The sequence below is a fragment of the Canis aureus genome, chromosome 18 (genome assembly GCF_053574225.1).
Source record: "Canis aureus isolate CA01 chromosome 18, VMU_Caureus_v.1.0, whole genome shotgun sequence".
Taxonomy (NCBI): Eukaryota; Metazoa; Chordata; class Mammalia; order Carnivora; family Canidae; genus Canis; species Canis aureus.
The window spans coordinates 18,386,569-18,404,962 of record NC_135628.1 but is presented as its reverse complement, the minus strand read 5'-3'; the positions used below and the strand labels follow the sequence as shown (position 1 = coordinate 18,404,962).

At 45.0% G+C, this 18,394-nt stretch overlaps 1 protein-coding gene and 2 long non-coding RNA genes across 8 annotated transcripts in view; 1 reads left to right on the top strand and 2 right to left on the bottom strand.

Moving 5' to 3' along the window:
• The window catches only part of LOC144288661 (uncharacterized), a 56,385-nt gene extending 40,097 nt beyond the window's left edge, over window positions 1-16,288 (bottom strand). For all 3 annotated transcript variants that reach the window (XR_013356616.1, XR_013356615.1, XR_013356617.1), the window contains exon 1: window positions 16,107-16,288. This is a non-coding gene — a long non-coding RNA (uncharacterized LOC144288661). The remainder of the gene's footprint in view (window positions 1-16,106) is intronic.
• LOC144288660 (uncharacterized) lies at window positions 12,955-13,996 on the bottom strand. Its single transcript, XR_013356614.1, has 2 exons — window positions 13,758-13,996; window positions 12,955-13,512 (listed from the first exon to the last, which is right to left on the bottom strand). It is a non-coding gene; the product is annotated as an uncharacterized LOC144288660 (long non-coding RNA).
• Window positions 14,132-18,394, top strand: part of WIPF3 (WAS/WASL interacting protein family member 3) — an 83,427-nt gene continuing 79,164 nt past the window's right edge. For 2 of the 4 annotated variants that reach the window (XM_077856364.1, XM_077856365.1), the window contains exon 1: window positions 14,133-14,290. The gene's annotated coding sequence lies outside the window, so the exon portion shown is untranslated. Of the gene's footprint in view, window positions 14,291-17,139; window positions 17,528-18,394 lie in introns of those variants that run through there. The other 2 variants (XM_077856361.1, XM_077856363.1) reach the window with 2 other exon arrangements.

Sequence of the window (18,394 nt, the reverse complement as noted above, 5' to 3'; positions counted from 1 at the left end):
GTAGATATTCCAGTCTAATGACTGGGAGACACCAAATTGGGCAGCATTTGAGGCTTAGTCTCAAGGAACATTTTCTTTTTCGAATCCACATGGGGACACAATCCAGATTTTCATCCTCTACCTCTGTCTTTCCTGTTTTTCTCCCAGATAATTTCAGAGGAAAAAAATCTGGCTCCTCCAACAGAATGCAATAAATGAATGTTCTGATGAACAGAGTTTGGTTTTGCATCCCCACTCCCTCTCCATATTGCCTTTTGAGTTATATTAAACCTGACATTATCCAAGGGCTTTTGCATTCACTGCTTTTGAAACTTGGTGCAGTTTGTGAACAATTTCAATAATGTGCCCGATTCATTTTTGCTGGAATCATGAGAACCCAGCCCACTGGACAACCCTGAAGCCGCTGCTCTGTCCATCTTTTCTCTTCTCTTCCCCTGCCCTATTTCCCTAAGAAAAGGGATAAAGAATAACCCTATTTGCTGGGTTACATGCCTTATTTCTCTCTGCCCCCTTCTCCCATCAATGAACTTCAAATCCAGAAACAGTCAAGCAGCTTACAAAAATCACTTGCCACTGTTGGCTCAACCAATTAAACCTTCCTCCTGGAATGAGAGTGAGTGGGGAAACCTCCCGGACTCATTGATTTTCAACTTCCTAAAGCAGCTGGGCTCATACCGTGTGTGAGTTATTAGTTGCAAATTGACATCCCCCCAAACAACCTTAAGTGTGTTATTAAGATGGAAACCTAGAAGTTTCGATCCTAAGTGAGTACTTGAGCTTTAGAAAGGGCAAAGTGGGACTATTGGTCAGGTCAGCTAATTTACTGTTGCCTCCTCACCTACGTAGAGTTTTCTCATGTCACTAATTCAATAACCTAATTAACACAAAGACCCTTTTTAAAAAAAAATTTCACATATAGTCTCTCATTTCTTTATCATAACTGCCATGAGCTAGCTTTATTGTTACCGTTATCATCTAAATGGGGAAAACAGGGTTCATGGAGCTACTGCAAATAACAGCACAGACCAAATTTTAGGCTGTTTGAATTCTACATGTGCTTATCCATTACAGGGGATGAACCAGATGGGGTCTTAAACTTGCCCTAAGAGTCTTTTATATTTTTAAGAATTTTTAAAAGCTCAGACCAATAGCATGATGGTTGGTTTCTTCCTTTAACAGGTGGAATCCTCTGAGTGCACACCTACAAACTACTATAGTTAAATACTAGGAGAGGAGGGGTACTGAGAGGTTTATCGCACCTGGAAATAGCACACCTCCCTGCACATAGTTGGTGACCTATCAATATTTAATGAATGAATAAATTTCTGGGTAGTCATTACAAACTACAGTTAATCGATTTTGAAACAGAGTTGGAATAAAATCATATTCCAATTTCGAAACATGTATTAACAAGTGTGTAAGGAAAATAACCAAGAAAAATATATACCACACCTTTAATGTCTGACAAAACATAATTAAAAAGAAAAAATGAATGAAAAAGAAAACAATAAACATTAGAGCATACTTGTGCTATAGTTAGGAGTTAGGAGTGAAGCCCAACAGACCTACCTATTTATAAATTCCAGATCCTCCGCTGTCCATGACATGATTTGGGACAGGTTACTTAATTCCATTATGCCTCCTTTTTTCTTACTTGACAAATGGAGGTGATAAATAATGTGCATTTCATAGTACTGCTATAATAATTAAATGAGACAGTGCTTAGCACTCAATGACCTATTCTTACTATTGTTATCATTCTTTTTTAAGATCTTATTTATTTATTTATTCATGAGAGAGAGAGGCAGAGACATAGGCAGAGGGAGAAGCAGGCTCCTCACAGGGAGGACTTGTTCCCAGGACCCCCGGGGGATCACCACCTGAGCCAAAAGCAAATGGTCTCATTCATTTGGGGAATATAAATAATAGTGAAAGAGAGTATAAGGGAAGGGAGAAGAAGTGTGTGGGAAGTATCAGAAAGGGAGACAGAACATAAAGACTTCTAACTCTGGGAAACGAACTAGGGGTGGTGGAAGGGGAGGAGGGCGGGAGGTGGGGGCGAATGGGTGACCGGCACTGGGGGGGGCACTTGACGGGATGAGCACTGGGTGTTATTCTGTAAGTTGGCAAATTGAACACCAATAAAAAATAAATTTATTATAAAAAACAAACAAACGCTCAACCACTAAGCCACCCAGGCGTCCCACTGTTGTTATCATTCTTATTCTCATTTTGCCCCAATTCACATTTCTGTGAGCCGAAATTCACTGTATCATGACCCCTTTTATCAGCAGATATCATGCAGATCAGGCTACAATTGCAAAAAAAAATCAATAGCATTAGTTATATGGAAGGTGGACCTAGAACATTGCTTTCCCCATCCTTCTTTCTCAACCCACCAAAAAATAAAATAAATAAAATAAAATATAAAAGAAAAGCAAGCAAGCAAGCAGGAATTGTTGAGACAATAGTTACAGAGAAGAAAAAAAGGCAACCTGCCTTCAACCCATCTGGCATGTACCAATAGCAGATGGATGGGTGGCACAAGTGCCTTTTTCTATGAGTCTCCATCCCTGTCTTCTTCTTTTCTGGCTCCTGGGGGAGGAGAAAAAAGCTGTCTGCATTTTACCTACCAAGTACAGTCTGGGTATTTAATGGTAGATCATTGTTCCCTAACTTCCAGAGGCAAATCAGGAGAGAGGGCAATAACAAGATTTGATTTTTTTTTCAGTAACCAAGAAAGTCAACCAGAGACATTTCAGCCCTTACACAAGAGGCCCTGTGGAGGACAGGGGAGACAATGAGGGATTGAAAATCGTAGGAATATATGTAAATCCACATACGGAACAGCAACTTTCCCTTTCCCTTACTCAGATCCCAGAATTTCCACAGCCAGGTTTATAATCTTCACACAAGTGGTGAGAAGATCCTTCTTTGGAAGAAGTCAATAAACATAGAACCATCTTCAAATGCTGGAGATCATCCAACGGATGGGCTGTCTCCTTCCTGACCCTCTGCAAGGGAACCCAGGGGCCAGCAAGCTTCATCCATGAACATAGAGCTTCTGAGCAGGGATGAACTTCTAAAACATGATTTGACAACTAAAGGTCGAAGTTTCTTTTCCTAACGTGGAAAAGAAAGACTCAAACAAGCAGCAAAAGGACTTAAAGATAACGGAGACGGTGCCAAAATCAAGAAAACTTCCTCCTCAAAAGTACAGAGATAAGAGAAGATACTGCATCCATGAAATAAGAACAATTGCAGAAAAAGATAATTTTAAAAAATGAAAGCCAAAATTTAAAAAAAAATCAAGTTAGGGGATTCCCGGGTGGCTCAGTGGTTTAGCACCTGCCTTCAGCCCAGGGTATGATCCTGGAGTCCTGGGATCAAGTCCCACATTGGGCTCCCTGCATGGAGCCTGCTTCTCCCTCTGCCTCTCTCTCTCTCTCTATCTCTCATGAATAAATAAATAAAATCTTCAAAAAATTCAAGTAAGATTCCAAGAAATTTTAACAGAAAACTAATGAGAGAAAACAATATTAAAATTAGAGTATCAATCCAGAAGGTCTGCATCAGATAAGATTAGGTTTGGCTACATTTAACAGAAAATGTAAAATGCTAGAAGCTTAAATGTGCAAGGATTCCTTCTCTCTTAAATGGAAATAGGCATACTAAGGTTGGTATGGCAGCTCCAGAGAGACTCCCAACTTTTTACTCCGCCTCTTTCAGCATGTGGCTTGTATCCTCAAATTCACATCATGATCCAAGACAGCTGGTGGAGCTCTGGCCATAATGCCTGCATTCCAGCATCAGGAAAGAGGAAGCCAGGAGAGACCAAAGGTATTCTTCCCAGCGAAGTTGGCTCCAAAAGCAGTGTCCCAATAAATCCCATGCCAACAATTTTCATTCATTGATATCTCATTGGCCAGAACTTAGTAATTTGGTCTCAACCAGCTACAAAGAAATGTAGGAAATGTGTTCTCTTCTCTAGATACTTTACCGCAATGAACCAGTGTTTTCCTACTAAAGAAGGAGAGGATGCAAATATTTAGGTAGGCAACCAGCAATCCTCATTACAAGGTCCAACTTCTGATTAATAAGAAGTCTATGAGGGGTAAACAGAGAAAATGGATAGGAGGAGATTGTTCAGAGGTGCCTGGGTGGCTCAGTTAAGTGTCCAAATTATGGTTTTGGTTCAGGTCATGATCTCAGGGTTGTGGGATCAAGCCATGCATCAGGCTCATGCTCAGCAGGGAGTCTACTTGAGGATTTTCTCTCTCCCTCTCCTTCTGCTCCTCCCCCTGCTCGGTCTCTCTCTCTCTCTCTCTCTCTCTCAAATAAATAAATAAATAAATACACAAATCTTTTTTTAAATAAAAGGAAGAAATTGTTCAGAATTAGTACAAAGAAATCATGTCTCCATATTGCTGAACTACCAATTACCAAGCATAAAGAGTAAGAAAGGACCCCACCAAGACCCATCATTAAGATTTCAGATTACTGGACATAAAGAGAAGATCCAAAATAAGTTCACAAGCAAAAGACTGGGGCTAAGAACAGCAGTGTACTTGTCAACAACCCCACTGGGAGCTGAAGAAAATGGAGCAGTACCATCGAAATGTTGAAGAACATAACATTCATCCTAGAGTTTCATACCTGCCACAACTAACAATCAAGTGTGTAAATTCTCAACCACTAAAGAAAGTGCCAGGAAAGAAACTGAGAAAGAAGAAAATATGAATTCCAAGCACCAGGAGATCCAGTGAGGAAGGAAGGATGGGAGAACTCACAGGAGGGCAGCTGGTTGGCAGGTTCCAGGAGCAACCAGGCCAGTTAGGAGGAGGAGAATGAGAATGATGGATTATCTGAAATTTGTACTCAAAACCTATGGGAGGTGTAAGAAAACTTAGCAATAGATTCAAATAAAACTAAACAAAGAAAAAAATACACAATTACAAAAGCTAAGTCCTTATCTACTATAATAGAAGTTAGATGATTGTGTCTAAAACAGATTAATGGAGCAATAGCACTTAATGCTTATTATTAAAGTATCAACAGAGATATAAAAAAGAAAAATCTAAAGGAGTTGGGAGAGGTTGCTTCTGCCGAAGAAGGAAACTGGCATAAGGAAATACTTTTTTATAAGCTTTTCGGCATTATTTTTAAACTTACATGCATTATCACTTTGATTTTTAAAAATCAGTTTTTAAAATATGAGAACAACTAACCATGTCATTGTCCTTTTACTAAACTATACAAACTACTTCAGTGGTGTCCTTCATTGGAATTATTGAGAAATATATATTAAATGGAATAACTAGTAGGTTAATCTGTATTAATTTATCTTTATGAGAAACTCAATACCTTTATCAACTGATCCTATGGATTCTAGAAATCGAAGTTTCTATGTTCAAAGTCTATCTCAATCTAAGCACCTACAAAAAAATCCCATTTTATTCAGGAAGGTTAACACCACACACACACACACACACACACACACACACACACACATGGCATTTCCATCCATGTTTCACTGATTCAGTTTGAAGGTTTTAGAACAAAAGATCCACAGGAATGGCTTATCAAGTTTCAAACTGTCAAATTCCTGAATCTTTAGTTTAATTGTTTAACTATTGATTAAAAAAAAAAAAAAGCCAAAAAAGCGTTAATGAGATAAACTGTGGAGGAAAAGAATCTGTCAAACTGAATCAGGAAAGGAGACAGCTAACATAACACTTCTACAAAGATAAGTATTATTTGAAAACTCACTGCGCAAATTGTTCACCGAGACCTCCAGCTACTCAAAGCATTTTCCTGGGCTGATCAAGACAAGAGAATGTGTGTGTGCTTTGTTATAGTGCTCAAGGATCCGGGTGTTCCCTTTTCATTCTCCCAGAAAGAGGAGTTGACTGAAGGGTCCCAGGAAGTTTTTCTCTCCTCGGCGATAAAAAACTGGAGGACTGTTAACGGGCCTTTAAAGTGTGTATGATGAGGTGAGCAAAATAAAAACCATGTCTAGCCTCTCTCCTTGATTCTGTGCTGCCCCCAAGCAGGAGAAAGAGCAAGGAGGGTTTGATTCGGCCAACATGAGCTTGGTGCCTTTCCTCTTTTGACTCACTTGTGATTTCACTCCAAGTGACAGATGCAGACTTTTCATACATTCGTGGCTGCTAGCCCTCAACTTCACTCTAAATAAACAACTGGATTTGGAAACCCAGCTGCCCACAAGAGTAATGTCACTTCTGGGTTGACCCATCAAATGAGGAGTGAATGACAACCAAGCTTCAGATGCCTGGGTCCCTGCACTCCTACCACTGGACTATGTATGTAATGACAAGGAAATTCACTTATGAGGTAATGTTAAGTGAAAAAAAGCAGAACATTTGTATGTCCATATGTTGTATTATACGGACAAGTGTGTGTGTATTTCAGAGAAATACATTAAAATATTACCTCTGCTTATCTGTGTTGTAGAATAATTATGAGTTCTTTGCAAATTTTCTTCCTTGTGATTTTCTGTGCTTTCCAAATTTTCTTTATACGGAGCCAAGAGCATACATTACTTTATCATTAAAAAGAACACGCTTAAATAGAACTTGCTTCTTTCTATTTAAAGCAAAAGGAACTTCTAGCATATTTTCCACCTGTTTGCATCTTCTATGTTATAATGTCAGCTGGTTGACAGACGACACAAATTTTGGATGTGTGGAGATACACTCAGAGTTATACCCTGAAATTCCTATGCACTTTTTTCTGGGCTGGACCCTATAGCCTTTAATCTGGCTTCCCTGTTGGGGTTCTGTTCTTCAGCAGACTTCCGGCAAAGCGCCTTCCTCCATCTTCACCATGTACTTCCTGACTATTCGCTTGAATAGCCAAAAAGGATAAATATTTTAGGCTGATTAAAATGAACCTGATTTAGAAGCATCTCTTTTCAAATGTTTTTGGGGGCAGACTTTTATTCTTACTAAGCAGTAGAGAGCTGGTAGGCAAGACCCTTAGATAAGCGTAACATAATATCTTCCTCCAACCTGATGTTATCTCAGATCAAAATAAACCAGCATTGGAAAGAAAAATAGGAATATCAGTCTTTTTAATTCCAGGGAAACACAGCTAATCTGATACCTGAACTTGTTACCTTATTGATGTGGAAAGAGGAAGACTAAGGTTTCTTTTTCTTTTTTTTTTTCTTTTTTTTTTTTTTTTTGAGAACTGACTGACTAAGGCCTGGCTGTGTCACCTCGGTGACTGACCTTTCAATCTGAGAAGCTGTCACTCTCCTTTGTTGCCACAAAGTGATAGTTTAACACCCTGTCACATGCCACTCTCTTGTTACCATCTCAATATGCAAAATTCCAGGACTTTTGAAAACAGTTGATTCTTGATCATCCTTGAGAACAGGGTGTCTGTTTAGGCAAAATGGCAGGAAAATTTAAAGCATGTCTGTTTAATCTTGGGCTGCTTTTTTGTTTTAACATTTGAAATGTGTGGCTGTTTTTCAGAAGTTTGCAACATTTTATTTTATTTTATTTTATTTTATTTTATTTTATTTTATTTTATTTTAAAGATTTTATTTAATCATGAGAGACACACAGAGAGAGAGAGAGGCAGAGACACAGGCAGAGGGAGAAGCAGGCTCCATGCAGGGAGCCTGACGTAGGACTCGATCCCGGGACTCCAGGATTGCCCAGGGCTGAAGGCGGCGCTAAACCGCTGAGCCACCCAGGCTGCCCAGTTTGTACCATTTTAAACAAAATAACAAAGCTACAGAGTTGAGCTCGACTCAGGAATTGCTCTGAAACTGTCTTTCTTATTATATCATTCCATTCCAACCTAGTCCATGATTTCACACCATAAGGGTTAACCTGAGTCCTTTGTCACCAAGACAGAAATAAAGTACCCACTTCAGCTGACTTATCACCTCTAAGCTGTTATCTTTCAGATAGTCCCTGGACAGGGATCCCTGGGTGGCTCAGTGGTTGAGTGTTTGCCTTCAGCTCAGGGCGTTATCCTGGGGTCCTGGGATCGAGTCCCACATCGGGCTCCCTGCAGAGGGGAGCCTGCTTCTCCCTCTGCCTATGCCTCCCTTTCTCTGTCTCTCACGAATAAATAAATAAAATCTTAAAAAAAAAAAAAAGAATATTCCCTGCACAGATGAGAGAAGGAGGGCTAGATATTTTTTGAATAACTAATTAATCAAACATTTATTGAGTACTGACTTATTATAGGACACCTTATGTGCTAGGTGCTGGTAGTATTGACACAAGGACACCATTTCTGCCCTTAAAGATGTAAGCAAATAATCCAAGAGCTATGACACTGTGATCTGAGTGCTTCAGTACAGATGGAGAAGAAGATGCTAGATATTCAAAAGAAGGGCCCCTGTTCTACACTGAGGGTTCAGAAAGCTTTGCCAAAGTAAGTAGGCATTGATATTGAAGAATGAAGAGGAGTTCTCCAGGTAGTGAAGAAGGAAAAGGTATTCCAAGACAAGGATATGGCTTGGGTGAAGGAAGAGTCAGGAGCACATATGGTGAATCCAAGGGCTTCCAAGTCCTTTGGCATAGCTGGAGCATAATAGGAACAAGGAAGATAAGGAGTGGAAGATGATGTGGGAGGGGCAAATCTTGGAGGCTTTATAAGCATATTAAGTTATTTAGGCCTTATCTTGAGATCAAAGAAGAACAATCGAAGGATTTTGAGCAGGCAAATTAGATGATTAAATTTTCCCTTTAGAAAAATCACTATGGATACAGAGTAGAGAACAGTTGGGAGCAACGGGAAGAACACTGGAGCCAGAGACACCAATTTGGAGATGATGGCACCAGACCAGGCCTGCACTCAAGAAGGTGTCTGGGAGGCAGAATGGACAGGGTTTTGTGATGGATTAGGTGGTGGTGGTGGTGGAAATCAGGGGAAGGTAAGGACGAACCAGGTTTTGGGCTTGAGAGAATCAGTGAGTTACAGTGCCTTTAACAGAAACCAGTAATCCAGAAGGATGATAAATTCCACTTTAAAGGGCTTTAAGTATGACATGGTAGCTCTTATCAGGATGGAGGTTGCATTGGCACAACTACCCAGAGATGGTGATAAGTCATTCCTGTAGTTGTGCATTCACTGGATGTGCTCTGTACCCGGCACCATGCTGGGCAGTGAGACCAGAGTCCTGTGGCACAGGATTCATTTCCTTTCACAATTCTACTCCTTACCAGCCCTGAAACTCTCACGAGCCCATTACCTTTCCATGAGCCCATGAGTTTCCATGTCAACATCTCAAATATGATGATCAAACCCTCAGGTTGTTTGGATGATCATTATGATAATGCTGGGGAAAGCCCTTGGTAAATCGTAATCACTAGAACCTGAATGACGATTTCAACAAGGAAGCTGAAAGCGGAGTGCGCCTTGTAGGTAATGGACCATGTTGGCTACAGAAGAGTCAAGAAACAAGAGGTGAAGAAAACGAATCTTAGCAGTGTGACAGACCCGGATAGAACATGAGAGACTCCTGACTCTTAGAAACGAACAAGGGGTAGTGGAAAGGGAGGTGGGCGGGGGGTTTGGGTGACTGGGTGATGGGCACTGAGGGGGGCGCTTGACAGGATGAGCACTGGGTGATATGCTATATGTTGGCAAATTGAACTCCAGTTTAAAAAATTAAAAAAAAAAAAAAGAAGTGAGGAAGGGACTCTGAGGGCCCATCATCCCCTTGCTATACCACATTCACTGCCCCCTGCACCCACAGTATATGGGGAGGTAAACCTTGGATAAAGGGAAATACTCTAAAAAAGCTTGGGGGAGTTTGTAAAACTGAGAGCAGTTGTCAGTAACGTCACCCTTTAAAAGATAATTACTTTTAGTTGGTATTTCCAATAAGTACAGGTTAATTTAAAATATGGTACAGTAAAAGAGGTAAAGTTCTTATGTTCCAGTGGCCCTTAGTAGTAAAAAAAAAAGGGGGGGGAGTTTCCAATTTTACAAATTTCATAGAATTCGCGCCTCTTGGTATTCTGTTAATGACTCTGAGGCATGGCAGAAATTATTACATTCATTTTGTAGATGAAAGAATTAATATTTTGGGGATCTGACAAGTTAGTGAATATCACATAGCTAGTTGATGAAACCTTGAATCCACATCTTTGGTCTCTGAGATGAAGGTTTTTAATATTATTTTATATATTTACTTAGAAGGGTCAATAGTTCTGAAAACTTTGTGAAATATTGTTTGGCAAATCCCTTCTCAGTTTTTCAAACAACAGGTCTAAGAAGATATTTCAGAGAGTTCCTGGCTCCATTTCCAATTTCTCTTTCCTAAATCTTGAAACTTTCTTCTCTACTGATTCTCTTAACCAACAAGATGCTAGGGTCTCTACCTTCCCTGACTCTTTCTCCTATTCTAGATGTGATTCCCCTTCTCACCTCCTCTTCTTGGCCAAGATTTCTGAAAACACTGGAAGTGTGTTCTACATTCCCCCAGCTTTTCTGTATTTCAACCCACCAAGATCAGTCTTCGCCTTGGCCTAGTGCACTAAACTAGTTACTAGGATAACTCATGACCTCCATTGTCACATGTTCCCTTGAATGTGACATCCATGTAGTATGACACTACTGACCATGCCTTCTCTCTGTCTGGTTTCTGCACCCCTTCTCTCCAGGCTCTTTCCTTATCCTCGCCCTTCTCTCCCCATCTCCCTTGTGGGCTGGCTCCTCTTTCTCTGCCTGTTCAGTAAAGCCCTGTGTTCTCCATATACCTTGACCTTCCAAGATCTCAACCTTTTCGTGTTTGCAGCACATTCTGGAACAGCAGAATTTGTGGAAGCATCATGATGGAATTTAACTGCATTCAAGATAGTGAACTATCCTTTTGTTGCCCTTTGGCACAGTCTAGCTGTTTATTTTTTTTAAAAAAATTTTATTTATTTATGATAGTCACACACAGAGACAGAGAGAGAGAGAGGCAGAGACATAGGCAGAGGAAGAAGCAGGCTCCATGCACTAGGAGACCAACGTGGGATTCGATCCCAGGTCTCCAGGGTCGCGCCCTGGGCCAAAGGCAGGCGCTAAACCGCTGCGCCACCCAGGGATCCCCAGTCTAGCTGTTTAATGGCATCACTAGAACTGTAATAAATGCTGCAACAGGAAGTTACACAGGATTATGAGAGCTTATAACAGGAGAAAATGGTCTGGTCAAGATCTAGGTTAAATTTAGTTGAGATCTGAAAAATGAAGGGGAGTTCACCTGGGTGATGTTCTTTACAAAGAGGAAATAGCATGTGCAAAGGACCTGTGACAAGAAAGAATGTTACCTGCTCAAGGATCTGAAAGTAGGCCCACATACTTGGAGTAAAGAGACAGGGGGAGAAGCCTGAGCAAGTAGTGCCGGAGACTGTGAGGGCCTTCAGACAAAGCTCAAGATCTTAGTTGTTACCATCAGAGCAAAGGGAAGTCACTAAACTACAGATAATGGGGGGTTAATAAGATCAGCTTTGGATTTCGAGATAATCTCTCTTGCCACACTGTGGAGAAAGGTTTGGAAGAGAGAAGCTGCATGTTGCAGAGTGGACCAGCTGGGAGGCTGCTGTGGGAGCACTGGAGAGAGGTGACACAGGTGCCCCTGGGTAAGACCAGACAGACCCAAGAGACAAACTCCAGCTGGGGGAGAGGTGATGAGGGAAGGGCAGCTGAGGAAGCCGCTGGGTGGTCCAGCTGGACAGGTGGGCAGATGCGTGACACCCAGAACAGGATAGGTTTGGGAGGAAGACCACGAGTGTGGTTTCAGACATGTGGAGTTTGAGGCTCCTGGACCACCAAGCTCCGTCCGTCAGACATTCTCTTCCCTGAAATGGGGTCCCTTCCCCAGTTTGTGACAGGGCAAACTCCAGCTCCTCCATGGAAGCCCAGCCCAGGTATTACTGCCTCCCTCCTTCCCTGAACCAGACAGAGCTCATTGTTTCTTCTCCTCTATTACCCCTCTGTCCAAGGCAAACTCCTCTCTTGCACAGAACTGCAAAACTCTATTTGCAAGCTCATGCCCTCTACTAAGCTGTTTGCTCCCTGGGGGCAGTGCTGGGAATTCATCTTTGTGCCCCAGAACCAGTCCATTATCACCACCTACGAGCTGCTCATAAACACTTGCAGGGTTGATGTGGATACATGTATAAAACATTTACAATTTCTATAGCGCCCTTCTCCCGACAAGCTCAGGAAGTCACAGCAGATGTAAATACACGTTTACAAGTAGAGGGTATGAAAGGTGAGCTATTTCAGGCACTTGTGAGCAACGGGAGAAGACATCCTGCCCTTCACCCGGTCACTGTATTCATTGGGAGTACATTTGGCTGCAAGGAGCAGAAAACCCAGCCTCAGTGGCTTAAACAAACAGGAACTATTTTTCTCACACAGCGAGAAGTTCAGAGGTGGGCTGTTGCTGCCATTGCTTCGAATGCCCAGCGGTGCCATGCTGACTATTTTTCCCTCGGCCATCCTAGTCATATTGGCCTTGTGGCTTCATGCTCATTGTCTCTTGGTTGTCATCTGGTTGCAGCACCCCTAGGCATCCCGTTTGTGTTCAGGAATAAGGACCATGGGAAACAGAATGAAAGAGCCAGCGGCCTATCCATTCAAATAGCTCCTGCTTGGGCCACTCAGCAGAAGACTCGATGGGTGCTCTCTGGGCTCATGGAAATGTCTTCTCCGCTAATTCATCTTTTCTTCCTTTTGCATTAGAATTTGAGTGGTTACGTGTTTAAGGAGAACAAGCATTAGGGATTCGGAGGACAGTGTCTTGTCTGGTTATGTTTCAGATATTTTTTAAGTAGTGTTCACCTGTGCAAAATCGTTTATGAATTTTAGGTTGAGCAGTTTTTCAGACTGCATACCAATGATCATCTTATTGGTTCTAAAGGAGGAAAGGCAGGCCGAACATGGACAAATAGGCAGGAAGCAAGTACCTCATTGGCTTCCACTGACTGCACATACACCTTTATTCATCTCAATGTAACAGAAACCCATGTTCTTGACAACCCACGAACGACATCCGGAGTGAATTATTTATCCTTGCTGTGAACATGAGTAATTAAGAAACTAGCTAAGGGCTGCGTGGGAACATACGTTGACAGCAGCTCCTCCAGAACCTGAACCTGAAGAGAGGTTGCAGCCCATGTGTGAGATCCTTCCTGTTGTCATTACCTGCTTCTTGTCCTGTGTTCCCGTGCACCTCATAGAAGCCTTGTCAACAGCGTGGAGCACAGGTCTCTCTCCTCCCTCCAGCCCAGAAATTCCTTTCGTGTTAGAGACCCTGCCCCCCTCACCCCCACGCCTTTAGGGCTCTGCAGAGGGCATGGGTTGCGGTCCATGTTCAGACACTGAAGGGCTGAGTGAAGGGTCCGTGAGTATCCTCTTAGCTCCTCCTGTCTGTAGAGAGGTCCAGGCCACGGACGATAGGAAACCCTCACCTAGAGGAACACTCCAGCCTCAGATACAAACTTTGTGCATGCTCCACGGCGCCTGAACCTGAAATGCGACGGGGATTTGCTGGTCACAGCGAGTTCTTCCCGCTCCAACATTTCAGTTTTCAAAACACAGTCTGCTCCCCGTCTCCTAGGCTCCAACTGGGACGGTCTACCTGCCCAGGCCCTGGGCCAGGCCCCTGCACCTGAGCCATCACCTCCTGGGGCGGCCTTGCCCTGACCTCCCCCCAAGTGTGGATCGGGTGCCATCCCCGCTGCCGCACCCTCCCGGTCCTGGACTGTACTTGCCCTGTAGTTTCCCTTCCAGACCGTGAACTCCGGGAGGGCAGAAGGTGACCTGGGTCTCCCCTTTTGTCGCCAGGGCTCCTGACGCCGCCTGGAGCAGAAGGAGGGTTCCAAAGGCCCGGACTAGGTGGGTGCAGCAGCGGCGCGCCCCCAGCGTGGCGATGCCTTAGGCCGGGTCTCCCCGCGGCCGGGACCCGGGACGCGCACCCGGAGAGGCGGGAGGGGCGCGCCACCGCCGCCGGGACCCGCCCCCCGGGCTCCCGAGCCGCCCCGCCCGCCGGGCCGCGTCCCCGCGCAGGAGCCCGCGGAGCAGGTGGGGCGACGGCCCCGCCCCCGCGTCCCGGCAGCACCAGAGCCCGCGGCGGCCGCGGAGCGGGGCGCACCGAGCGCAGCAGCGAGCGCAGCAGCGGCGGCACCTGCAGCGCCGGGCTGGGGACGGAGCCCGGAGCCCCGAGCCCGGAGGCGGCGGCGGCGGCGGCGGCGAGGACGTGGCCTGGGGCCTGCGTCCTGTCCGGCCCCCGCACGGCCGGCGGCAGGTAGCTCCGCGGGGCGGGGAGGGGGCGCAGTGGCCCGCGGCGCGGACAGGGGTGCAGCGCGCGCGGGTGCCCGGGCATCTCCGCCCACCCCAGCGCCGCCCGCCGCGCCTTCCGAGCCCAGCCGGGCCCTACGCGGACGGCGGAGGGTCCCGGGTCCCCGCGGGCTTGCCTGGGGACGTCTTCCCCTGACCCGACTCTCCACCGAGCGGCCCCGGCGCCCAGCCTGCCTGGCCTGGCCTCGCCGCCGAGCTCCCCCCCCCCCCGCCCCCCAGAACAAAAGGCTGGGGTCTCGCTGAGTAGGGGACGGTCGCACGCAGGAAGAGCCGGGGCGGAGTGAAGAAGAGCTGGGACGTTGCAGGGCTGGAGGCGGCTTTGGGGTTGCAGAGGGAGCAAGCCGGTCCGGGAGGTGTGAAGTGACTTGCCCAAGGTCACACGGCTGGTGCGTGCTGCCCTAGCTGGGACCTGCCCGCGGATCTTGGGACTCAGCCCCCAGGGCTCCTGTCCAGACCCCCGGGGTCAGTAGTCTGTGCTCCAGCGATTTAGATCTGGACACGCGTACGGGTTTCAGAGTCCTTCGAAGGAGTCAGAGAAGGTGGCAGAGAATGCCCCTCCCTCCCTACCGCCCCCCAGACACGGAGGGATGCGGGGAGCAGGGTGGGGGGAGCGGGCGCTGGGGAAGGGGGTGTGAGGAGCCCCTGTGGGCAGGCAGGCACAGGCTCGCAGGCACAGTGCCTTCCCCTTCCGTGCCAGCCGCGTGGGTGTGCCCGCAGCGGGAGCTGCAGCCTCGTGGGGACGGAGTGTACGCTGCTGCTCACGCTGCTCCCTACCAAGTTCTACGCGGAGCCTCCGGGAGAGCTGTGCCCGGCTCCAGGCTCGCGGGGATGCCCCGGCCGCGTCCCTCACGTTAGAGACGCGTCCTGTGACAGCAGCATTTGGAAGCAAAGTTACTCTGTAGCAGGAAGTAGCGCTGTCACTCGGCCTCCCTGAGAGCCTCGAGTCGTTGGCTATGACAAAATGAGGGCCTTGTCCTGCGTGACCTGTGTGATTCACAAAGTTCATGCCCCTTTTCCAAAATCTTCTATCTCATCAGAAGGAGGATTGGAAGTACGTTTCTCATGGGCAACCATGGTAGTAGTAATCGCTGCAACCCCAACCTCCCCTGAGTTGATTTTTTTTGTTTGTTTGTTTATTTGTTTGTTTGGGTTTGTAACTTTAGGCAAGGCTAATCATGGCAATGTAAGTTAGAAGTGGGGTTGCCTTTGGGCCTTTTACAACAACCTGGACACAAGGGGGGTTTCTGGAATGTGGGAGATGCTCCCTCCCTTGCTTCACTTGTGACTCCACGGGTGTGCACATACAGGTATTTATGCAATCCCTTCCTTGAAATTTGTGCGCTTGGCTTCTGCGTTACCTCGATTAAAAAGTACATAAAAATTTAATGCTGAAAATCCACTCACTGTGGTAGCACACAGATTAGTGTTTTCCAGGCAGTGCATTTTAGAGCTACATTTAAAAACCACAAAAACAAAAACAAAAATAAAATAAAATAAAATAACCACAAAAACCGAATCAGGAAAGAAAAGAAGGACAGAGGAACAAAAGAAAGTTGAGAAATAATGGGAAATGAAATATACGCCGCAGAGGGCTTTGCCAAATGCCTGTGTGAACATCCTCACGCGGAGTCACGGTTCTTTAAGGGAGGTGTTTTACAGATGAGCAAATAAAAAGTCACACACTTTAAAAATGCCTTAAGTGCCTTACCCGGGGGAGCCAGAGTTAAGAACCTGGGGACACAGACTTCAAATTCTGTACATACCACCAGAAGCAGTTCTCGGCCACCTGAAGCCCGGACAAGAGACTTGAAGGTTGGCTTCCTGCCTTGCCCTCTTTTTGTTCCTTTCCAGGAGTCTCTGTTGTTTTCATATAATTGTGCATGTGAGATTGTGTCACAGACTGAAGTTAGCAGCAGAAGGGATGGAGGAAGTGCGTGTGTCTAAGAACATACAGTTTTAGAAACAGGAGAAAGCCAGCTGGCCCAGCCTGCCAACGCTCTTTTTAGGAGATTTATTGTTCAGAAACCATATAGAACAGGTTGTGATTTTGCGGTTACTCACACACACACACAGAGCACGCACACACACAATGAATAATATAACCTAGAAAAGGTATGAGAAGCCAAAATATAATTAACCCTAAGGGAGAAGGCATAAAATTTTCACCAGGCAGGAAGAGTCAACTTTCCTACATCCTAGAGTTTATAAAGATACTTTAACGCTGGAGTAACAACAAAAGCAACTAAAAAGCACACACTACGGAAATAACTGGGCAGGGGAGACGTTGTTTTCTAGCCCACGTGGTCTAAATGTACATTAAATTTGGTACAGAACTATTTGAAACTTTAAGGTACAGTGACATTATATGTAGAGAGACATCGTATCCTAATGTGTGGTCTTCTAGTGATTTCATATTTCTGCCTAAAATTCAGACCTCAGAGAAGTAGAAGCGTGTTTGTTTTACCAGCCAGTTTCACACTGCAGGTTGAATGTTTGCCTTCTTCTTGCAATTATAAGGATCTGATATGGGTTAAGTGGGGCAGCTAAAGAGGTACCTCTGGGTGACTCTACTTAGCCGAGTGCCATCAAGCATGATTATGCATCATGAAGTTATCTTTAGGCGAGTTTTGCCTTGTCACAGTAGTGTTCCTGCCATCTGGCTGCTGGAATATTTAGAAAGGAATCGTAATGTTTGACTGACTTTGCTGATAGCATGACAAAACAAACTTTGAGAGGGAACTGTTAAATATGAGTTAGGTTTGGTGAGAAAATGATTAGTTACTTCTTATTTAGCCACTGTGCTAAACCGAAGAGAGACGTACTGTTCCCAGCTGATGCTGAGCAGGTGCAGCACATATGTTCTTAACGGCTTCAGCCAATAACGCACTTGAGACTCCCGTTTTGCAATTCTAGTTGGGGCTTTTCCTTAGACCCGTTCAAGTGGGAACCTGACCCGTTATGCCGCAGGGGACTCGTGCAGTTACCTGCCGTTGTTGAAGTGCCAACCAGATAAAGTGAAGCAGAGCAAATGCAGGAAAAATGCCGGGTGGGGCGCGATGTGGACCAGGTACCGTGGAAGATTTTTTAGCGCAACTGGAAGGAATATTCGTCGCGTGTGGGTGATCTATTCCAACAAGACACTGAGTCTGAGATGGTGACATCGAGGGAAGAGTGCTAATGGACTGTAAGTCAGCTCTTAGGGGGTAGCTCAGGGGAGGTAGTAGCCAGCCTCGGTGCTTGAGCTTCTGAGAACACTTGTCCTTATGAGGATTGTGCGTGTGACAAAGCAGGATGCCCAGGCTGCTGTCCACTGTGCCTTAGGAGCTGAAGGCTGACACATCCTGAACACATAGTACATGCCAGGCTAGGCTAAGAGCTTGATCTTAGCCCAAAGATCTTAGCCCAAATTGTCGCAATAGCCCTCTAAAGGAGCTGATTCTTCGTACTCCCGTTATCAACTGTGACATAGACACCAAGGGCTAATCTGGTCCTAAAATGATCCCGTCGCACCCTGCTCTGGTCTGCTATCAGCTCGTTTATGACCCCGAGGCACCCTTTACCTCCCTGACTCCCCCTTTTTGCTCCTGAGCTCCTGAACAGGCAGGTGCTTGTCTGTTTCATCTCTGTTCCCAGAACCTGACCATGCATGGCACATGATGAGTACTGCATGGACGAGTGAGCGAATGAATGAAAACCTCTATGTTCTAAAATCAAAAGTCAATTATTTTTGGATTATCTGCCCTTTTAGCTTCTACTGTCTCATTCCCCTCTGTAGGTGGGGGTCATCAGGCATGACTTTATAGACAAGATGTATAAGAGATATCTCCTTTATTTTTTTTTTTGAGATATCTCCTTTAAAGCTGAAGGATGCTAAGCTCATCCTATAAATTCAGAAGGCCTCAGCTTCTTTTAGAAATTCAATATTATTAGTTCTTTTTTTTTTTTTTGGCGAAATTTTGTAATTCAGAGTAGCTGGGTTTGAGTCATCATTTTTTTTAAATATTTTTTTTTCAATTTTTATTTATTTATGATAGTCACAGAGAGAGAGAGA